This window comes from Lynx canadensis, chromosome D3, assembly GCF_007474595.2.
Source record: "Lynx canadensis isolate LIC74 chromosome D3, mLynCan4.pri.v2, whole genome shotgun sequence".
Taxonomy (NCBI): Eukaryota; Metazoa; Chordata; class Mammalia; order Carnivora; family Felidae; genus Lynx; species Lynx canadensis.
This window is the reverse complement of record NC_044314.2, coordinates 26037272-26057436: the sequence shown is the minus strand read 5'-3', so window position 1 is coordinate 26057436 and position 20165 is coordinate 26037272. Positions and strand designations below refer to the sequence as shown.

Here is a 20165-nt window from a genome sequence, read left to right as displayed (position 1 = left end):
GGCTGGACTGTCTCGGCTGTCTCGGCGGCATCCCCGGGGTCCCGGCGGCGCCCCGCTCTCCAGGGCCCGCCATCCCGGGAAAGAAAGGCGAACTACATTACCCAGCAGGCCTCCCGCCGCCCTCTTTCCTTTCAAGTCTTTGCACGTGGCCGGAGGGGAGGGAGGGGCCGGGACGTCACTCTCCTACATTCTCTTTCCCTGTGTCAGAGCAGGGATCGTTTTTTTTTTTTTTTTTTCCTTCCTCTACTCCCTCCCCCCCACCCGCCCCTCCCTCCCTCTTTCCCTTCCCTCCCTCCCTCCCCTCTCGGTTGGGTTTGTGCGCTGGGGCGCCGGATCCCCTCCGCTGCCGGGACGCGCGGAACTCGAGGCAGGAGTAGGCTCTCTCGAGCCTCCTCCCTCCTTCCCCTTCCCTGTCCCCTTCCCCCACCCCCGACACGGGCTCGGAGCGGCGGCCGGAGGAACCCCGAGGTGACCACCCCCCCGCCCGCCCCCCCTCTTTTAGTCAGTACAGCCTGCGGATCGATTCGGGGACCCGCCAGGAGGGCTGCGTGACGTGCGCGTGCTGATAGATAATCCGGAGGAAAACCGCCCCAAACAATTAACCCCCTTCCCCCTCCCTGCGCCCCGGCCGCCGGGCGTCTGCGCCCATGCTCAGACCCCTTCTCTGTCGCGGACCGCACTCCACGGTCTCGCCCCCTCCCCAGGTTCGCCCCTTCCCCTCAGGGCTCCCGGCCCGAGTGGGGAGTCGTAGCCCTGGGGCTCCCGGGAGGAGGGGGCTCTCGGGGGCGCATGGCTGGAGCCCGGCTGGCGCTCGAGCCGCGCGGTGTAGCCGCTGTCATGTGCCGGGTTCCGAGCCGGGGGGAGGAAGAAAGCGAGCGTGATTGCTCTCCCTTTTGTTTTGAAGCCCGCATTTGCTGCATCAAGCAGTTGCTTTAGTACCAGCCAAACTTGCAGCTGTTCTGACCGCGCTCCGGCGAGGTAGGGAGCGCGGGCCCTGCGTGGCGACTCCCGGCCGGAGGCTGCTGCGCTGGCCGACTGCCGGAGGGACCCGAGAGAGTGTCTCCACGCAGCCCCTCCCTCCCGCGGTGACTGATTGTGTCTGTGCAGCGGCCGTGCGAGGGTGTGTGCGCGCCCGTCACCGCGAGCGCGGGGATGTCTGTCGTCTAGACAGGCGGCACCCTCCCTCCGTCCCCGGTGAGCCCGCGGGCCGCGGGGGCGCGGGGGATGGGAGCAGATGAGGAACCCGAATCGGTGGAGCCATTGCGGTTGCAGCTTTGGACATTCCCTACGGTGGTGATTCTGTTGGCTTTTTGTTATTATTCCTGTCGCCACGGTGTGATGGGCCTGGGGAATAGATCCTTCAGGCGGAGCGGGGGTTAAGTTGACAGGCTCTGAAAGCCAGCTCGCGGTGGCGAGTGACCCGAACGGCCCGCGGCGTGGGCTTCGGCTCGGGCTCTTCAGGACGAGGAGCAGGTGACTGTCCTGGACGCGTCGCGGGTCGTGGGGGCAGGGAGGACAGGGGGCGGCGGTTCGGTCTGCGGCGACCGAGGTCTGCCCTCCGCCCCCCCCCACCCTAAGGGCCGCGGGGCCCCAGCCTAGGTGCATCTGGAGGAGGCGGCCCGGGGACGGCGGGTTTGTGACTTGGGTTATGTCGTTCCACTGACGTTAAAAGACAATTGGGGGTCGGCGTTGGCTCTTGGGTTTCGTAGAGTTTTCGGGGGTTGAGGCTGGGGGGGCAGGTGTGAGCCGGGAGGGGGTGCGGCGTGTAAAGGGGAGGGATGGCTGGCGGCGGGCCTGTGTGTCCCTACCGGAGGAGCGAGGCGTCGCCTCCCCCGCCCAGCTGTTTGTGTGTGTACACACCGCTCTGGCATGTATGGGGGGGCGGGGCGTGGGGGGGGGCAGACCGCGGTGTAGTGGGGACACGCGTGGGCCCGACTACCCGGTGAATCGTCCCGCCAGCCCCCTCGTGGTCCCAGTTGGGCTCCTGGTCGTGTGTGTCCGCGCACGCGCGCGCCGTGTTACTTGGACAGGGGGTCCTGCGGCTGTACGAACCGGGAGCCACTGCAGTTGCGTGTGTGCGGGGTTGGCGAGGGAGTTCCGGGCGCGCGGTGGCGCGGGAGACAAGCCTTGCGTCCCTCCGCGTCCCCGACGCCCCCTGACCCGCCGGGCTGGCAGCCTGCTCGGCCGGTGGGGTGCAGGGCTGGGAGGGGCCGCGGGCGCGCGCGTGTCGCCGCCCCCGACCCTCCCAACACGCTCGGGTTGACCCTTGCTCCGGGGCGCTCCGTGGGTGCGCGTGCGCGCGCGCCCGCCTCTGCCTCGCGGGCCCCGGACAGAACGAGCGCGCTCTGCGCACCCCCTTCCAGTTTTTCGTCCTGGAGGGCCGTGGGGGCCGGAGGCTGCCCTGCCCGCCCGGCCCCGGCCCCGGCCCAGCCGGGCGCTGCTGCCTGCTGCGCTGCTACCCGGCTGCCCTGCTTGCCCGCCCGCCTCCGCCGCCGTCGCTTTCCGGGTCCCTGAGGCCGGGGGGATTATCTCCTGGGCTAGGGGCGGGCGCGCACTGGGAAGAAGCCGGTGGAGCTGCGGGCCCCGCGGCGGCTGGAGTCTCGGGAGGGCGAAAGTGACACAGCACGAGCGCCGCCGCCGAAGCTGGAGGAGAGAGGAAGGAGCCGCCCAGAGCACGGGGAGGGGCCGCGGGCTGTCCGGGCCCGGTTCCTCCTGCCCGGCCCGGGGTCTGAGCCGAAAACCTCAGGAATCCCGGCTTCGAGCATGCTCAGCCAGCGCGAGGAAATTGCCAGGCTTTCAAGAAAACCCAATTGTACAGGAACAGAATGCACCGAACGAATGTTAGCGGTGCAGTCCCCCCCACAGGACGCACTCGGGTTGCCTGAGGAAACTCCCTTTGAGTATTTGAAACAGGATTCGATTTACACACAGATCATCTCCTCTGCTGTGTCAAGTGACTGTCCTAGATAATGTACGCTGGTAGGCAGTAATTTTGTAGCGCATTCTGGGGTAAGGTGTCATCGGTGATTAACAGATTGCTGTAAATAGCGTGTTTGTTTGACTTTACAGAGCGTTTCCCCCTACCCTTGAATCATCACAATTTCTTAGCAGGGTCCTGTGATGTAGGCGGGTAGTAACCCATTTTACAGGTGAGCACACTGAGGCTCAAAAAGTGCCGTGAGTCCCCCCCCCAGGGCCCCTCAGTGCGGAAGGGCTACTTTCCCCCCCTCTCTGTGATCCTGTAATTTCTCTTCGCAGCCTATGGCTTTTAATTTAAATAATGGTCATTTTTTTGGTATCTGAGGTTTTTTTGAGAGTAGGTCTTGGCTCCCCCAGGAAGTCCTGAGCCTCAGAAAGGGGGTAAATTATAGTGGTATTTATTCTTTGTCAAAACACTTTTTATTTGCCACCAGACCTCATGAGAATAGTCATTAAAGACAGAAGTCTGCATTGCTGGTTATTACGCATCTGATAATTTGCTAATGGCGAAAGGTTATCAGCTTTGATACATCCATTATACCAGAATCACACCTGCATATAATAAATACATACGGCATACATGTTATGCAACGCGTGTCTGTATTCGTATGGGTGTGTTTGGGTGTGTAGTTCATGGATCCCGTGTCCTTGTTGAGTCCAACGTTTATTCTTTAGGTACTGATTTCAAAACCATTGGTTTAACGTGTAGATCCCTGAGAAGCCTGGGTTCATCCCAGGTGATACTGTTCCCTGCCCCCTGCATCCCCAGGGATAGGGAAGCCCTGAAAAGAGCAAAGAGCTCCCACATGCCTGTAGGTACTTTGAAGAGTTCGTGTACAGGAAGGTTCTCAGACCAGCCTGGAGAGTTACCAGGTTTGGCCAACTAATCAACCACTCATTCACAAATAGAGACTGAGCACCTCCATGTTTCTGTATCTTCAAGTGCATGCAAAGGAAGTTGAACATACAGTCCCTGCCTGCCAAAAACATATTCTATCTGTGGAGATAAATGTAGGATTTTAAGTCCAGCATATGTTTATTGAGCACCTACCTTGGGCTAGATACTGTACTCTGGGGCACACAAAGATAGTATAGTAGAAACAGCTAAGTTGTAATGCAATAAAACGAGTGATTCACAGCCTACGGGAGAGAACAAATCATAAATACTTTAGAGCACTCACCCTGGGACTTAGTCAACTTCACATATGTTGGTTGGAAGTGACTCCTGATGCCAGTTCCAATTCTAGAGCAAAAGCAGGAGGGAGCAACAGAGGAAGAAGGGCTTTCTGTCCCTTGTTACCCTGGACTTCGGGCTTTTTGTAACCTCCCAGGTGGGCCTGGAGGTATGTCCTGAGGTGGACGTTAGGCAGCTAGTGGGAAATGACCCTAAAGTCAACCAACAGATTACTCTGCTGGGCAGTGAGGAGCTGACAAGTTCTTCTCCCTGGTCCTGCCCCAGCTCTGCCGGGCTGTGATGGGCCGGGGTAGGCTATCTTCAGTGATGCGCTGTGGCTTTGGTCAAGGTCTCACTCAGGCCCTTCCTGGGTTTAGTAGTTTCTGTCTTGCAGGTCTGTGTAGATGTTTTAACGTGAGTCTGCTTCGTATCTGTTCGTTCCCCACCTCGCTTCTGGGGTCCCTGACACCATCCTCCAGTTTCATCTCGGTTTTGGGGTTCACTGCCCTTGTTTAAGGTTCTGTTGTTTGCAGTTCAGATGATGCAGGAGGAAGCAGGAGGTGGTAGGCAGGATGGAGAGAGAATCCTGAGCCCAGAGAGAGAACAGGAGGCTCAAACAGACGGGCAAATCGCAGTTTTTGGGCATTTTCCAAATGTGGTGGCATTTCTGCATAGCTTACCCGATAAACGTGGCGACTTTCTTTCGATGCTCTTTTGGGGGGGATCCTCTACCTCTCAGCCTCACGGCCGACTCACGGTCACCTGAGCTCAGTTGTTCACATTCAGGCCTTACTCTCCTGCCCTCCTGCCTCATCCTGCACACAATTTAGAACAGCGCTGTGATGGGGGCCTTCTCCCTGAATTATCACCATGCTGGCTATGACCTCTGCCTCTAATTTCTGAATTAAACCCAGGCCAAAGCTGTGATTCAGAACAGGGGGGAAACAGATAGGTCTTCGGATCCTAGGCACCCAGAGCTGGGACGGGCCTTCCTTCAACGTTTATTTATTTTTTTTTGGGACAGAGAGAGACAGAGCATGAACGGGGGAGGGGCAGAGAGAGAGGGAGACACAGAATCGGAAACAGGCTCCAGGCTCTGAGCCATCAGCCAGAGCCTGACGTGGGGCTCGAACTCACGGACCGCGAGATCGTGACCTGGCTGAAGTCGGATGCTCAACCGACTGCGCCACCCAGGCGCCCCTGGGACGGGCCTTCCTAATAAGCTGATCTCTGTGTGAAGGCCCTGAAACCTAGCGAGGTGAAATGACGTGCCCAAAGTCACCAGGAGCCCTTGGCAGAGTTGGACAAGAAATTCCAGATTTTGATACCCTCGTTCAATCTTCTTTTTCTGTGCCTTCTGAAAAAAAGCGGGGTTCTTACTTGCCAGAGAGAATGCTACATCTTCTCTATCTCCTCTGGTTCTGGGGAAAGGCTCTGGAAGCCCTCTCTTAGTCTTGAACTTCCTTTCCTTTGAGACTGCCCTTCCCTGCCCTATCTTTCATCTTCGGCATCCAGGAATCTGGATGAGGGCATATATTTGTGAGAAGTGGCAGGCCTGGGGGCTTTCCAGTGCACTTCAGTTTAGTCCCTTCCCTTGGCCGGGTCTTAGGTCCCGAAAGTGTTTGCAAAGCTGGCATACATGAGCATTTTCTAGGAAGGGGACTCACAGATTTCATTTGACCTCCCACCTGACTCAGGTACGGACAGGAACTCCTGGTGGGGGCGGTGGGGGTGGATAGGGGGTTGCTGGGCAGTGGACGCTGCACTTGATTTGGGTTTATAGTTCGCAAAGTATTTCCCACCAGGGATAGCATCTGCCTTTTATCTTAGCCCCGCGGAGCTGTTAGCGTTATTCCCATTTTGCATACGAGGCCTCTGAGCCTCCATGGTTAGTGACACGCCAAGTCACGGGGAAGTTGTAAGTTGTAGAACAGGGATCTGAACCCAGATCTTCAGACTTCAAATCCAGCGCCTAGGGCTAGGATGTCACATCGTGTCACATCATCATTACAGTTTTGTGAGTGGAGTGCTTCCAGGTTTCTAGAGCTTTTTATGTCCACTGTCGGCTCATATCCAGTATGGAGTCAGCCCCAAGTGCTGACTAACTTACTCAGGGATGGGATGGATAAAGTATGGGAGGCGGTCTTCATGGCACTAACATGTGGACTGGGGCAGCTGAGATGATTTTTGTGGAAGAGGTGAATTGGGAGTAGGTTCTGAGGTCGTGGCGGACCTAGAATAGGTTTTCAGTTGGGGCGATGGCTCAAAAATGGTAAAGGAGAAATATGTGTGGTGAGCACAGTGGTTGAGAAAGTTCTGAGTAGCACGGTCAAGGGGTGCCTGTTCAAGCCTCAGATCAGGGAGGGCTTCCTAAGGGAGACGACACAGGCACCGAAAAGCGAATGGATGAAAAGAAATTAGCCTGGAGAGGAGCTAGAAGGGGTAAGGAACAGCGTGTGCTTTGGAGAGGAGGTCTGAGGCTGTCTGGGCAAAGGAAGGGATTGCAGCAGCAAGGTCAAGTTCAAAGGTGGAGAGGCAGACAGGAGTTTCGTGAGCCCGGCCCAGGACCTTGGCTTCTAGACTACAGGAGGAGCGTGGTGGACGGGGCCCGAGGCCGAACGGAGGCGTGCTGCTGTGGTTCAGAAGGGAATGCAATCTGGAGCCAGGAGGCCACTGGGCCAGTGAGGCAATGACAGGTTCCATCCAGTATCAAGTCGCAGGGGATAAGGCCTGGAGCCAGGGCCTCGTGTAGGGGGCTGGAGGGAAGGTTATACATTACAACATTTGGGGACTAAAGTCTGCAGTGGTTGCTTAGCTTTGAGGAATAAAGGAGAAGTCCCCCGCGACTCCCTCCCGGCTCTCTGGCCTCACTGACAGAGGCCTCACAGCCTCTCCCCGGGTGCGAACTTGTGGCCCGGAGCACAGCACGTCTGCTGAGGTTGGGGTGAGGGGGAGGATCGCGTGAGCTCGCTGTCGGACGTGTTGAATTTGAATGGCTGGTAGGTGAGGCCAGTGGAGCCGGGCTTGACCGCACCGGGCGCAGGGGAGCAGCCCAAGGGAGGGGTGGGGGCGGGGAGCTACAGTTCGGGGAGTGAGGAAGCTCCGCTGCGGAGTGTGACCCCGGTAGACAATGAAAGACCTCTTCCTCCCATTGTCAGAGAATCCTTTGTCACGCCGGGCCCAGCCGCTGCAGCCCGGGGCGGGCGGGGATGCTGTGTCATGCGGAGGCCCAGCTGGCAGAATCCCGCGGCAGCTGAGAGCAGGCTTCAGCTGGGAGCCTTTGGAGTTGGGGGAGAAGCGTTTTCATATTTCACAGCCGTGGTGAGCGGAGCCTGTCCCAGGCTCTCAGGCCGTGAGCCAAGGGCAGGGAGGGCCGGGCAGCCTAGCTGCTCCCAGATGTGGATGCATGAAGCCACGAAGAAGCTTTCGAGACCCTGCGCAAATAGTAGAGTACGATTTCAATAGGAGAGCATCGCAGAGACTTCTCTTCCTGCCGCAGCGCATTTTTAGAGGGCCGATGCGTTTTAGGCAGAGCTCAGTGCTTGCAGCTTTGAATCTTTAGGGCCTGAGATCCTGCCTGGCACTTGGTAGGTGTCCCACCGACATGGGTGCATCTGCAGGGATGCGGCCAGACTTCGGTGTCTGGGGTGGGAGGTCAGCAGGGACGGTTCCCGCGAGCAAGTCCAAAGAGGGTATCCCAGCACTGAGTGAGAACGTGTTTAGCACCATAGTGGAGTGAACATCTTGAAAATCATCCAGTTACCAGCACCTAGAAACGCTGTATGAAATATAACTAGCACCCTTTCAAAGAAGAGCTGAGCTCATAGAATGTAAGGGAAATCCCCAGGGAACTCCAAAGTGAGTGGGGACAGTCAGCTTGCACTTAGGCTAGGCCGGTCCCGGGGGGGGGGGGTGAGGGTGGTTTGTGGGGGGGAGAGGGGCAGTTACTGGTCTCAGAACCAAGGGGGTTGAGCTCTGACAAGAGGAGACGAGACGGGAGTTGGGACAGAAGGCCCTCCCCAACAGAGGCCCTCTGCCCCTGCAGAGGTTTGCAGGCTTGGAGAAAAGGACGGACTAGATGTCAGCCAGTTGGCATGGAAGTGGGGGAGGGGGAGCTTGGCGGTCTTGGCCTGGATTTGGCGTGGGGAAAAATCGACCCTGGGAACTAGAATACCTCAGGCTTGTCAGGGCTTTGGATGTCCACGACAAATGTGGTCTAGAGTCCCCAAGAGGAGGGGTTAGCATATAAAGCCTGTATGCTTTATATATAAAGCATATATATATATATATATATATACATATACATATATATGCCCCCTCCAGGGGCCAGGGGCCCCCATCCCATGGCTCTAAACTCCCAGGGGCACCAGGAAGGTTCTGGGAACTCCTCACCCTTCCACTGGACTTGAGTCTCCTCCACTTTGGAGAGGTGCTGAAGGACCAGGTGGCCTGAGTGAGTGAGTGAAAAGGAGGAGGAGAGGAGGCCCCAATGGGAACCTTTCTGAGATGACTACATACTTTGGGAGGTGGGTGCAGGGCTGTGAAGGGCTCTTCCTGCCCCACGGCCTTATCTCTTAGCAGAAGCCTGCAGACAAGCCCGTCCAGGAAGCCAGAATGTTTCCCTGCCATTTAGTCAGGACAAGTCCTTAACAAAGGCTTCGGTCTGGGTTCCCCCTAAGCGTGCCCTCCGCAGATTCTAACTGCTACTGGTCCCCCGACCATGCACCGCATCGTCTCCCCCACGCCCAGGTTTCCTGGTGTTCCTGTAAACTTGGAGACGCCTTCGAGTTACCCAGTCCATCTCCTAGCTGGTGTGGGAATCTGGGAACCCTGACTATCTCGGCACTTTTTCCAGTGCTTTCTTCGACCAGGAGCATACTGCTCTGTGAGGCAGCCCCTTCCCTCATTCGAAGGCTTTTGCTGCTGGAAAGGCCTTATATAAGTGTCAAGGAGCACCCTGCCCATTCCCCCCCCCCCCCCCCCCATCACCCCTTTGGCTGTTATGAGAGATGTTTTCCAGGCCTCTCACCATCCCGTTGGCTTCCACTGGAAAGGGCCTTAATTGTCAAGCTCTGATTCTGTGAGAAACCATCCAGCCAATTCGCCTTCTAACTTACTGAGCAGAGAGGGAGTTTTTGCAGATGGCTGTGATATTAGCTGAGCCGGCTGCATAGGCACAGTCTGTGATGTAGAAGTTCTGAGAAGCTTGGCTCAGTGCTTATGGGAGAAGCACACACTGCGAGTTCCTTCCTCCAGCACCCAGGATCCATTTCAGCGTCTAAGTGACTCCGGAATCGGATGCAGGGAGCTGATGTTTATCAAGTGTCTATTATGTGCTGGGCACACAGTGCTAGGCGTTCTCTGTGCGCCTCGCTAAGTACAAGTAACTTCTGTGAGGGAGAGACAGAGAGGCAGAGACGTGGACATGCCTAAGGGTCGTTGTGACAGTTGAGCCCCAAAGTTATTCCGAAAGAATGTGTGTGGTTCCATCCGGAGTGGGTGGGGCTGACATTCCCAATGCCATTCCCTTTTAGGGCCTGCCTCCAGGGTAGGCAATGTCATGATCTCACCACTAGCTGAGAAGCCACAGGCCTTTGCCATATTCGTGGGTCCTTAGCTGAGACGCTTAGGAGTTTGAACCGTGACACGAAGAAAGTGTCGGCTGGAGAAGCCACATCTTGGAGTGTTACCAAATAGGATGGTATTCACAATCGGAGTGTTTCTTGGAGCTGGAGCGTATCTGCCTTGGGGTCTGTCTGCACGGCCCTGGGCTTCTCTGGTAGAACAAGGCCTTCTGCCCCTTCGCCTGTGCAGGATGGTTGGGGTCTCTGGGTTCTGCGTTGAGTTATGAGGAGCACGAGTTGCCTGAGCAGCGAGGTTGTGCCAGCCGGCCGGGTGTCCACGTAAGCACTGCCGGTTTCACACAGCACCCTCCGTGGACAGGCCCAGTGGTGAGGGTGAGGGACTCTGGGAAAGCACCCAGTTTTCCTCTTCCTCCTCCAGAAGTTGTTCTTTATGCTCACATTCTCCCGGTTTGCCTCGAACCCTCTCAGCTTAAGACTCTTACCTCCGTTAACATTTGGTTTGGTTTAGCAGATGTGCATCAGGCACCTGCCGTGGGACAGATGATTTCAGGGAACGTGGCAGGGTCTCCGCTTCCGTCTTCGTCCTGGTGGAGAAGACGGAATGGCCTCCTATTCACGTAATGCGGGGAGTACTGGGTAAGGAGAAAGAAAAGTGGGCTGAAGCAGCCCGCACAGGGCGACGATAATCTTTGGTCCACATGCAGACACTTTTGAGAGTGAAAGTCGTGCTAATAATAATCCTGTTGGGATGTAGACACAAACGAGGCCATCCCTGTGCCAGTGGGGGCTTATGGCCACACGGACCGGGGATGTATGCGTGGGTCACACCTGGCTCTGTGATGGGTCATTTATACTGTAGGATGATGGAGGTATAGATGATGGAGGGCAGTGCCTGCAGAGAAACTGGCAGCTGTTGTCCCAGTTTGCTTAGGGGCTAGAGAGGATAGCATCTTCCGTGGGGACTGGGGACTCGACATGTGCTGGGCCTCCGTTAACAGCTGCAAGGTTCTGTGATCCATTTCACCGTGATCTCGGTTTTGGGGTTGGGGGTGCAAGTTTGGACAGATGAAAACCACCTGGCTTGTAGGATGTTTTTTGGCTACAGGCAAAAGAACACCTGACTGACAGGGCTTCAAAAAACAAGGTGTTTAGGGGCGCCCGGGTGGCTCAGTTGTCCGACTATTTGATTTCGGCTCAGGTCATGATCTCACGGTTCGTGAGGTTGAGCCACGCTGTCAGCACAGAGCCTACTTATTCTCTCCCTCTCCCTCTGCCCCTCCTCCTGCTCTCTCTCAAAAATGAGTAATATGTAAAAAAAAAAAAAAAAAAGCACCATTTAAAAATCAAGTGTGTATAGACTGACAGCCGGAAGTCTGAAGGTAGGGGTTCTAGAGTTGGTTAATTCAGTGGGTCAGTAATCATTTCAAGGACTCCTTCTAACCTTACAGGCCACCACTGTCAGCATTTTGGCCTTTGTCCTCAGGCTTGTCCCCTCATGGTCACAGTACGGCTGCCCCTGCTCCATACATCACGTTCTCATGTAACTGTATCTGAGGGGCGGGCAGGAAAGTGAGTTTCTCCTTGTGTTTGAATTTATCAAGCATGGCAACCTTCCTCAGAACCCCCGTGCTAGAATTTCTAGCAAGTCCCATTGAAGGGAAATGTGTTAATGCTCCTGCCTCAGCTCCACGGAGGCTGAGAGCAAGTCTTGGTGCCTTCTGCCTCATCTACAGGAAGAGGTGAGGCTGCTTGCTAGGGGAGGAGAGTGATGGTCGGTGTGAGCCGCTGATTAATGTTTTGCCCTAACAAATTAAAAATATGATTTTATTTTCCTTATTTGGGGGGTTGTCAGCCCTTATTGAGAAATAATATTTTATACCTCAATATGATTGGAGTCATAAAAAAATGCACCCCCTGGCTCTGGCAACTGATCTGCCTTCCTTTCACTATCGTTTTGCCTTTCCTAGTAATTATGATCTCTTAACCCATGGGGGACTGTTGGGGCTTAGGACCCCAGATGTCCTGCGATGCCTTCTGCGTGGCCTCAGTAGCTGCGTTCTGTGCCCCCTCCCCCCGAATAGCCCCTCTCCTTTCCCACCACTAGGGCCAGGCAGAGAACCCCTGGCGGACAGAATTGTCTAGAGGCGGGGAACCTCTGTTGCTGGTGGCCACAGACAGCAGGGCTAGAGATGCCTGAGGGGCTGAGGCTCCGGCGGGTCCATGGTAGACAGCGGTCACCTTTGAGAGTAGCTGTGAGGCTGAAGAGGAAATGCTCCTTAGTGTGGCGTGGATACCTTTGGTCCTGCAGAGTCAGTTTCTTGCCGTGGCTGGTTCGGAACTCCGACCCTAGTGGAGGACATGGTCTTCCTCCTCCAGACCGCTGTCCCCTTCATACAGATGAATAGCCCGGGCATGGACGCCTGCCCGGTCCCCTGGGGCAAATCCATCCCTGCAGAGCTCTTTTCACACTCCACTCATCTGGTCAGTTTTGTCCTCCCCTCCACCCCAGCGCTTGGTTTGTGAATCTTTAGGGCACTTAGCCCTTGCCATCACTCCCATCATCCCTTGGCGGCCTCATCTGATCTGTTCTCTGAGATCATAAGCACCTCAATACTGTCCTAGTCTGAGTCATCTGCGGATAGCTCTACGGCCTGCCACAGGGTCCATGCTCCATGAAAAAAAAATTTTTTTCAAGCAAAGTACATATTTGCAGAGTGAGGAGAGGCAGCTTGCTCATTTTGGCCATCTCTCCAGATTAAGACCAGTGCATCGTGGCACGGCATGGTGCCCGGATGAGCATTTATGGCTCTCTGCATAATCCTTCCTGAAGAGGAAGAAAGGTAATCCACCCTGCTGTTAGGGGTTGAGTTGTCACCCCCCCCAGTACCTTGAGTGTGACTGTATTTGGAGAAAAGGACCCTTAAAGGATAATTAAGGTAAAAGGAGGTCCTGGTGGCGAGCCCTAAACCAACACGACTGGTACCCTTAAAAGAAGAGGCGATAAGGACACAGGGGAGACGGGACACCTGGGAGGTGAGGACCCAGGGAGGAGGCGGCCATCTGCAAGCCAAGGAGAGAGGACTCAGAAGAAACCAGCGTGCTGATCTGAGCTCAGACTTCTAGCCTCTCGAACTGTGAGAAAATAAGTGTTTCTCGTCCAGGCTACAACGCCAGGCGTGTGGCTCCAAAACCCGGACTTTTCTCTGTGAGCGGCTGTGTTTTGGGCAGCAGGGGAGACTGTCTGTCAACCCAGGGATGGGACAGGTGTATTTCTCCCGAACCCTTCGGGCAATTTAACAATAACTTTAAAACCTGACATTTGTGAGGTGCTCCACTGATAATTGCTTAGGGAGCACTTTACTTGGGTTATCTTAATTAGCCTTCACACCCTCTCTTTTATCATTGAGAAAATGAGGGCACAGAGAGGTTAAGTAATTTACCCCTCAGTCACACAGCTAATAGGTGGTTTAGTCAATTTTGCTCTCATGGTGCCTCTGAAGTATCACACGCGGAGGATTGACAGGCTCGGCTGAGGTTTCCTGGCAGTGATCTGACATGGTCACTGGTCTCGGGTCTGCCGCTAGTGACCTGGGTGACCTTGGGCATATCACCTCTGGATGTTTTCTATCAGTAACCTCAGGGATTGATGAGAAAGTATCTAACACCCCTGATCGTCTCACTCTGAGGGTTCTCAGTGCCAGGCCCAGTGCCAGAGGTAGGGATTATATGCTCAGCATGGCCTGGCACAGGAAAGGAAAATCCCTCTGATGTCATCCTTGGCATCTGCCCACACCTAAGGTGGCAGCCCTGGGTCAGCCCGACTTGGCCATTTGGACCCTCTGGCGTGGCAGTTTGCTCTTTCCCTACAAAATTAATTTTTTCTTTAAAAAAAATTTTTTTTTAATGTTTATATTGAGAGACAGAGCATGAGCAGGGGAAGAGCAGAGAGAGAGGGAGACACAGAATCCGAAGCAGGCTCCAGGCTCTGAGCGTCAGCACAGAGCCCGACGTGGGGTTTTGAACCACAGACCGCGAGATCATGACCTGAGCCGAAGTCGGACACTCAACTGACTGAGCCACCCAGGTGCCCCCAGAGTTAATTTTTCAATAAGGTGGAAATTATCTCCTCCCCGTGCCAGGGCCATTCTCGATCTCTAAGGAGGTGGGCTTTGAGTTAGATCCCTTGAACCGTTGGGGTACGTGTTGCTGGGGAGTGATTTAATGTGTTTCCTTCCTCTGGGTGAACAAACGTGGCCTACTGCAGCTTTATTCATGCCAGAGAGAAACCAGCCACGGCGGCAGAACCTGGGGAGCCCAGGTTGAGCCAAAGACTGCTGCATCCTTAGCCTGCTCTTGTTTCCACATCCCGTTTGACCCAGGTAGATGGCAGGTGAGGATAAAGGCGAGGACAGCGGGATGGCATTGTTCCGGGGTTCTGCAGGCTGAAGATGGGGCATAAGAACAGGAAGGAGGTTGGCTGGGCTGCCTGTGGTCACTCAGGGACCTGGTTTTAACCTCTGATAGCTCAGCTCTTGGTTTGTCCTCATAGGGCTTTAGTGATTTTAGTGACCTCATTAGAGGCAAGTTTACTTAACGTATCTGTAATGGATTTCAGAACCAGAAAAGTACTAAGTGTCAAGTTTCCAGTTCCCCCACGGCCTGCTTATGACCTCCATAGTTCCAGAATCCCAAGCTCTGACTCTAGCATTCAGGGCCGAGAAGAGGCCCTCAGATCCCAGTGGGTGAATGGACACAGAGCAGGCCTGATTGCTGTGGACGCGACTGTCCTTTATCACCTGGTCTGTGCTGTTGTCGGCCGCATCAAGGGTTATTATTCTCTTTATTTGTTATTCATTTATTTATTTTTTTGAGAAAGAGAGAGAGAGAAAGGGAGAGAGAGAGAATCCCAAGCAGGCTCCACCCCGTTGGCTCAGAGCCTGATGCGAGGCTCTGACCCATGAACCGCAAGATGTTGACCTGAGCTGAAACCAAGAGTCAGATGCTCAATAGACTGAGCCACCCAGTTATTATTCTTGGTGTTCTTGGGAACTGGCTGGGGAATTGGCAGGGCTAATGTGCTTTTTCCAATGGGGACATTGAGGCAAGAGAGACCAAAGTGACTTGGCCAAGGTCACATAGCACACTGTCCAGTGAGAAAACAAATTAAGGGCTGGTTCTCCATTCAGTAACCACCGACCCCCCCACCCCCCGCCGACCTTCAATACCTTAATGTAAGGCATTCAAACTACTGATGGAGTATAGGCGGATTTTCAGTGAATATCTATGACTTATAAAAAAAGAATTAAAACTTGTACAAAATTTTAAAACATTTAAATGTGCACCAAAGGAAAAAAAAAAGCTAGTACATGGAAACTTGTGATTTCCATTATTACTTAAACAGGACTCTAAGTTTAATAAAAAGTCAGGACAGGGTTCAATAATAATAGTACAACTGGCAGGACCGAGTACGAACAGACAACTCCAAGGTGGTGAATTGTGGAAAGACTGCATAAGCAAGTTTGGGGTTGGATTTATGGTCACCTGGCATTAGGACAGTTTTGAATAATACATGTCCCATTTCAGCCCAAGGCTAACCTCTTCTCATGTAACAAATGTGGGTTCCTAAATATTTATTCATATGAAACATTTAGATATATGATTGTGATTTGTATCACAAAAGATGGTCATTAACTAAAGACAATCTTAGTAAATATTTTTTTAAAGCAAAGAGCCTTTTATATAGTCTCCAGTTTCTTTCAAAGCAAATTTAGACTTTTTTTTGCAAATTTAGACCTTTAAAAAAATTTTTTTTATGTTTATTATTTTTGAGACAGAGGAGACAGAGCACGAGTGGGGGAGGGGCAGAGAGAGAGGGAGACACAGAATCTGAAACAGGCTCCAGGCTCTGAGCTGTCAGCACAGAGCCTGACACAGGGCCTTGAACCCACGAACCGTGAGATCATGACCTGAGCCGAAGTCGGTCGCTTAACCGACTGAGCCCCCAGGCGCTTCAACAAATTTAGACTTTTAAACCATGACTTCTGTTATCCAGCATTTGGATAAACCAGAGACTGCTCTTTTTTAAAGTTTATTTATTTTGAGAGAGAGGAGCATGGACGTGTGTGCTAGTGGGAGAGGGGCAGAAGAGAGAGAGAGAGAGAGAGAGAGAGAGAGAGAGAGAGAGAGAATCCCAAGCAGGTTTCTCGACAGCACAGAGCCCGATGCAGGGCTTGATCCCACAAACTACAAGATCATGACCTGAGCCAAAACCAAGAGTCCTGATGCTGAACCAACGGAGCCACCCAGGCACCCAGATAACCAGAAACTTCTTAATTGGCACCTGAATAACTTTAACACAATGGCAGTTAATACATTTAATTGTTGGAAAGATCTTAGCACCTAATGTGCTATAATAAAGAGTGTTCTATTTGACATCCATTTCCCACCAATAATAAATACTCTTGTCTAGAGGTAACTAGGGGTACATTTTAGATCTAACTCGTTCCAATAAACCTGTCATAGTTTTGTTTTATTTCATCTATCTATCTATCTATCTATCTATCTATCTGTCTATCTATCTATCTATCTATCTATCTATCTATCTTGAAGTGGAGATCACCACTTGTAACACAGGACTCAACATTTTTAGGCCAGAATAGTCTCTTCTGCCTTGTGAGCAACGGTGACCATATTTTCTGAACCAAAAATCAGGATATGCATTTGAATATTTGAAATCAGGATTTCTCTCGATTGTCATCTTATATCTGAATTGGGACTCTAGGGTCTCATTCTCAAATTTGTTGATGTGCTTATACAAATCAAAAAGATTTTTGTGATAAAATATATTGGCCCTACTTTCTGAGACGTATTTTCTCTTTTTAGTTTCCTCCCAAATCTCTTAGCTCCTATGTTCCCAATACGATGTGTGTATGGGGTTTCCCCACCACCAAACGATTCTCTGACACCAGCTGGGTATTCTGCAGTTCAGCTCAATACTGACACTGTCTATGTGGAGATAAGATCAGATCCCACAGGAGAAGGGCTCAGTCCTACAAGACACCCCCTTGCCTCAGAGATAAGGTCAGATCCCACAGGAGAAGGGCTCAGTCCTGCAAGATATACACACCCCCTTCCCTGCCCCAGAGATCCCACAGGTTAAGGGTTTAGTCATTTAAGACACCTTCCCCCAACGCACACACCAAATTCAGACGCCTCTGACTGGCTACAGATTGGAGGTTCCAGTGACCCCACTCCTTAGGTTTGATTAATCTGTTACAGCGGCTCACAGAACTAAAAGGATGTAACTCAGGAACAACCAAACGGAAGAGACGTGTAGGACAAGGCATGTAGAAAGAGCAAAGAGCTCCCATGCCCCCTAGGAGCATGCTACTCTCCCCAAATCTTCATGTGCCCACCAACTGGAAGCACTCTGAACCCCATCCTGTAGGTTTTTAGGGATGCTTCCTCACATAGGCACCGTTGATCAAATCATTGGCTATGGTCACTGATCAACCTCAGCCCTTGTTCCCTTCCCGGAGGTCAGCGGGGTAGGACTGAAAGTTCCCACTTTCTAATCCCGTGGTTATTTCCCTGGCAAACTGCCCCATCCTTAGGTGCTTTCAAGAGTTCCCTCATTAACATAAACCCTCTTTGGGCAGAAAGGGGCTTATGAATAACAAGACGCCTTTTTCTCTCTTAAATTCCAAGAGATTTAGGAACTCTGGGCTAGGAACGGTAGGTGACCGAATCTATATTTCTTATCCATAATCGCAATATCATACTCCTTTATTAATATAACGGTGTTAAATCAGGGCCCCTTTCCATCCCATTCCCCCCAAATTCCTAACAAACAACAGAATAGTTGCCTGTGTTACCTGTGGAAGCAAGTAGCTTTGTGACCTGAGCAAATGGTGGATGTTTACTGCCTGTTCTAGTCTCTATTGCCGTGTAACAAAGCACCCTAAATTGAGTGACGTAAACGGTAACAGCCCTCCTTCTGCTCAAGAGTCTGCAATTTGGGCAGTGCCCGACAGGTGCAGCTGGCCTCTGCCTCCACCCGGTGGTCAGCTGGGACGGCTCAACCTGGACCCTGGCGCAGAGCCACTTCCAAGATGGCTCCTTCCGTGGCTGGCGAGTTAGGCCGGCTGTTTCTCCGTCCGTGGGGCTGCTCGGGCTTCCTCAGAGCGCGGTGGCTGGGTTCCAAAGTGAACGTCCCAAAGAAACAGGAAGGAGCAGCTGCCAGTTTCTTACAGGCCAGACTGGACCGCTGGCTCAGTTGTGAAGTTGTCGCCATTGGTCAAGCAGTCACCGAGTCTGCGTTTGGGAGTAAGGGACAAAGATCCCACTTCTTGAAGCGAGCAATGTCAGACGTTCTGGGGGCCATGTTGAACCACCAGCACTGGTCTCACAGAAAGGGAGCATCTTTCCTTCTCACAGACCTTCTCCCTTCACGCATCTTCACTGAAGATTTCACAGTCTTTTGTGGCGGGATGAAGAAGGAAATGTTTATAAAACCCTGTTTGTTTCGTTTGAACTCAGTTATAGTGAGTGAGTGTTTTGTGTAAAGTCCCTTTTATAGTGTAGCTCTTCAACAAGTGGCTTCCCCTTGTCACGGGTATGGGGGGGCTTCTTCACTTAATAACCACTCCCAGAATTCACTGAGATGAGGGCGCACAGGCCCTTGGCTCTCCTGGCTGGGGCCTTCCCCGCATGGCATCCATGCTTACCGGCCTTCTCAGAGCCTGCCATGACAAGGGGTGCTATGGAGATGAATCAGGAGACACCCCACCCCTGTGCCCACCCTCAGGAGCCCAGTTGTGTGTGTCGTAGCTGAAAGCAACGACCTCAGTGTCACCTTTTCTCACAGTGCCCTCTTCAGCTGGCGGAATACAACAGGCCATGCCCTGCAGGCGACATTGGCTACTTCTCTCTACCTTTCTGGGCTCTTGAGTTTAGAATGGGCCTGGCCTGGGAAGGCAGACGTGAGGTCCGGCTCCCCATTCTGTCTTCCTCATCCGTAAAGCAGGGAACTTGTTCTAGTCCTGGGGTTAGCAAGGCTGTGGCCCACAGACCCAAGCTGGCCCAACGCCTGCTTTTCAAGTGACGTTTTACGGGAACAACGGTCACACCTGTTGCTTTAAGTGTCTGTGACTGCTTCTGGCTAGTGGCAGCGGAGACCCTATGGCCTAAAATAGTTACTCTCTGGCACGTTACAGAAAGTTTATGGACCCCTGGTCCAGAATAATGGTTTTCAAACTTCGTTCTAGGCACAAAGTTCTTTCTTCAAATAGCTTTGAAGTTTTTTTTTAGGCAATTCGTTTAATAGTTATCACATGCCAAGCACTGTACCAAGTGCTTTAACGTTATTGACTAGTTTAATCCTGATAAAAATCCAAGAAATGAGTGTTATTAAAAAAAAATTTTTTTTTAATGTTTATTTTTGAGAGAGACAGAGGGACAGAGCACGAGCGGGGGAGGGGCAGAGAGAGAGGGAGACACAGAAATCCGAAGCAGGTTCCAGGCTCTGAGCTGTGAGCACAGGGCCCGACACGGGGCTCGAACCCACAAGCCCTGAGATCATGACCTGAGCCAGAGTCGGATGCTTAACCGACTGAGCCACCCAGGCGCCCCTGAGATGAGTATTATTATCAGCCCCATTGTTCAGAAGAGAAAATTGACACAGAGTTCACAGAGAGGTTAAGTAACTTGCGTAAGGTCACACAGCTGGAAAATGGCAACAGCAAGACTCAAAGTCAGCAGTCTGGCTCCAGAGTCGATGTGCTTACCCACTGTTCCGTGTTGCTGCTCACTGGTGGCTTCCTGTGGAAACTGGGTAGAGCAGGGGCAGTTGGTAGAACTGATGTGGGGGTGATCAGCATCTTTCCCTTATTCCTCGGCTCCTCTCTCTGCAGCCTACAGGGCCCTCGGACCGTATCTGATGACCTCAGGAGGCCGACAGGTTAGCAGATTAGTAGGGTCCTGTGCTCGTAGAGGGGACTTTAGCTTCTTTCGTTTTCAGTAGGATGAATTGGCCCGGGTTGTTGGGAACTCAGGCCGGCCAGGACTTGGAGAGAACGTTATTCCCTGGGAACGAGGACTCCAGGCAAACACCGTTTCTAGACGGTCGTAATTATGCCCAATAAAAATGAGTGCTCCGAGACCCAGGTCCCCATCTCAGAACAGTAACTGGAAGAAGGCATCTTTCAATTAATTGCAATGCCCCCAAACAAGTATTAAAACCAGTAAATCTATTTGGAGCCAGTTCCCAGGGCCAGAGTGATTTACCTCTGAATGGAGCCATAAAATTCAGCAAGGGCGCACTTCCCATGCAGAATGTCACCTTCCCAGCTCCCTCCCGCCAGCAGCTGGTAACTCCTCCTGCTGGGGGGGGGAGAGGGGAGCCTGGGGCTGGGGGTGGGGTGGGGCAG

The 20165-nt window shown here is 53.0% G+C and overlaps 1 protein-coding gene across 7 annotated transcripts in view; it reads left to right on the top strand.

The window, feature by feature from the left end:
* The first annotated feature begins 275 nt into the window (after positions 1 to 275).
* The window catches only part of CTIF (cap binding complex dependent translation initiation factor), a 296900-nt gene continuing 277010 nt past the window's right edge, over positions 276 to 20165 (top strand). For 3 of the 7 annotated variants that reach the window (XR_004344270.1, XM_032595316.1, XM_030336196.1), the window contains exon 1: positions 277 to 468. The gene's annotated coding sequence lies outside the window, so the exon portion shown is untranslated. Of the gene's footprint in view, positions 469 to 1128; positions 1474 to 20165 lie in introns of those variants that run through there. The other 4 variants (XM_032595318.1, XM_032595317.1, XM_030336195.1 and 1 more) reach the window with 4 other exon arrangements.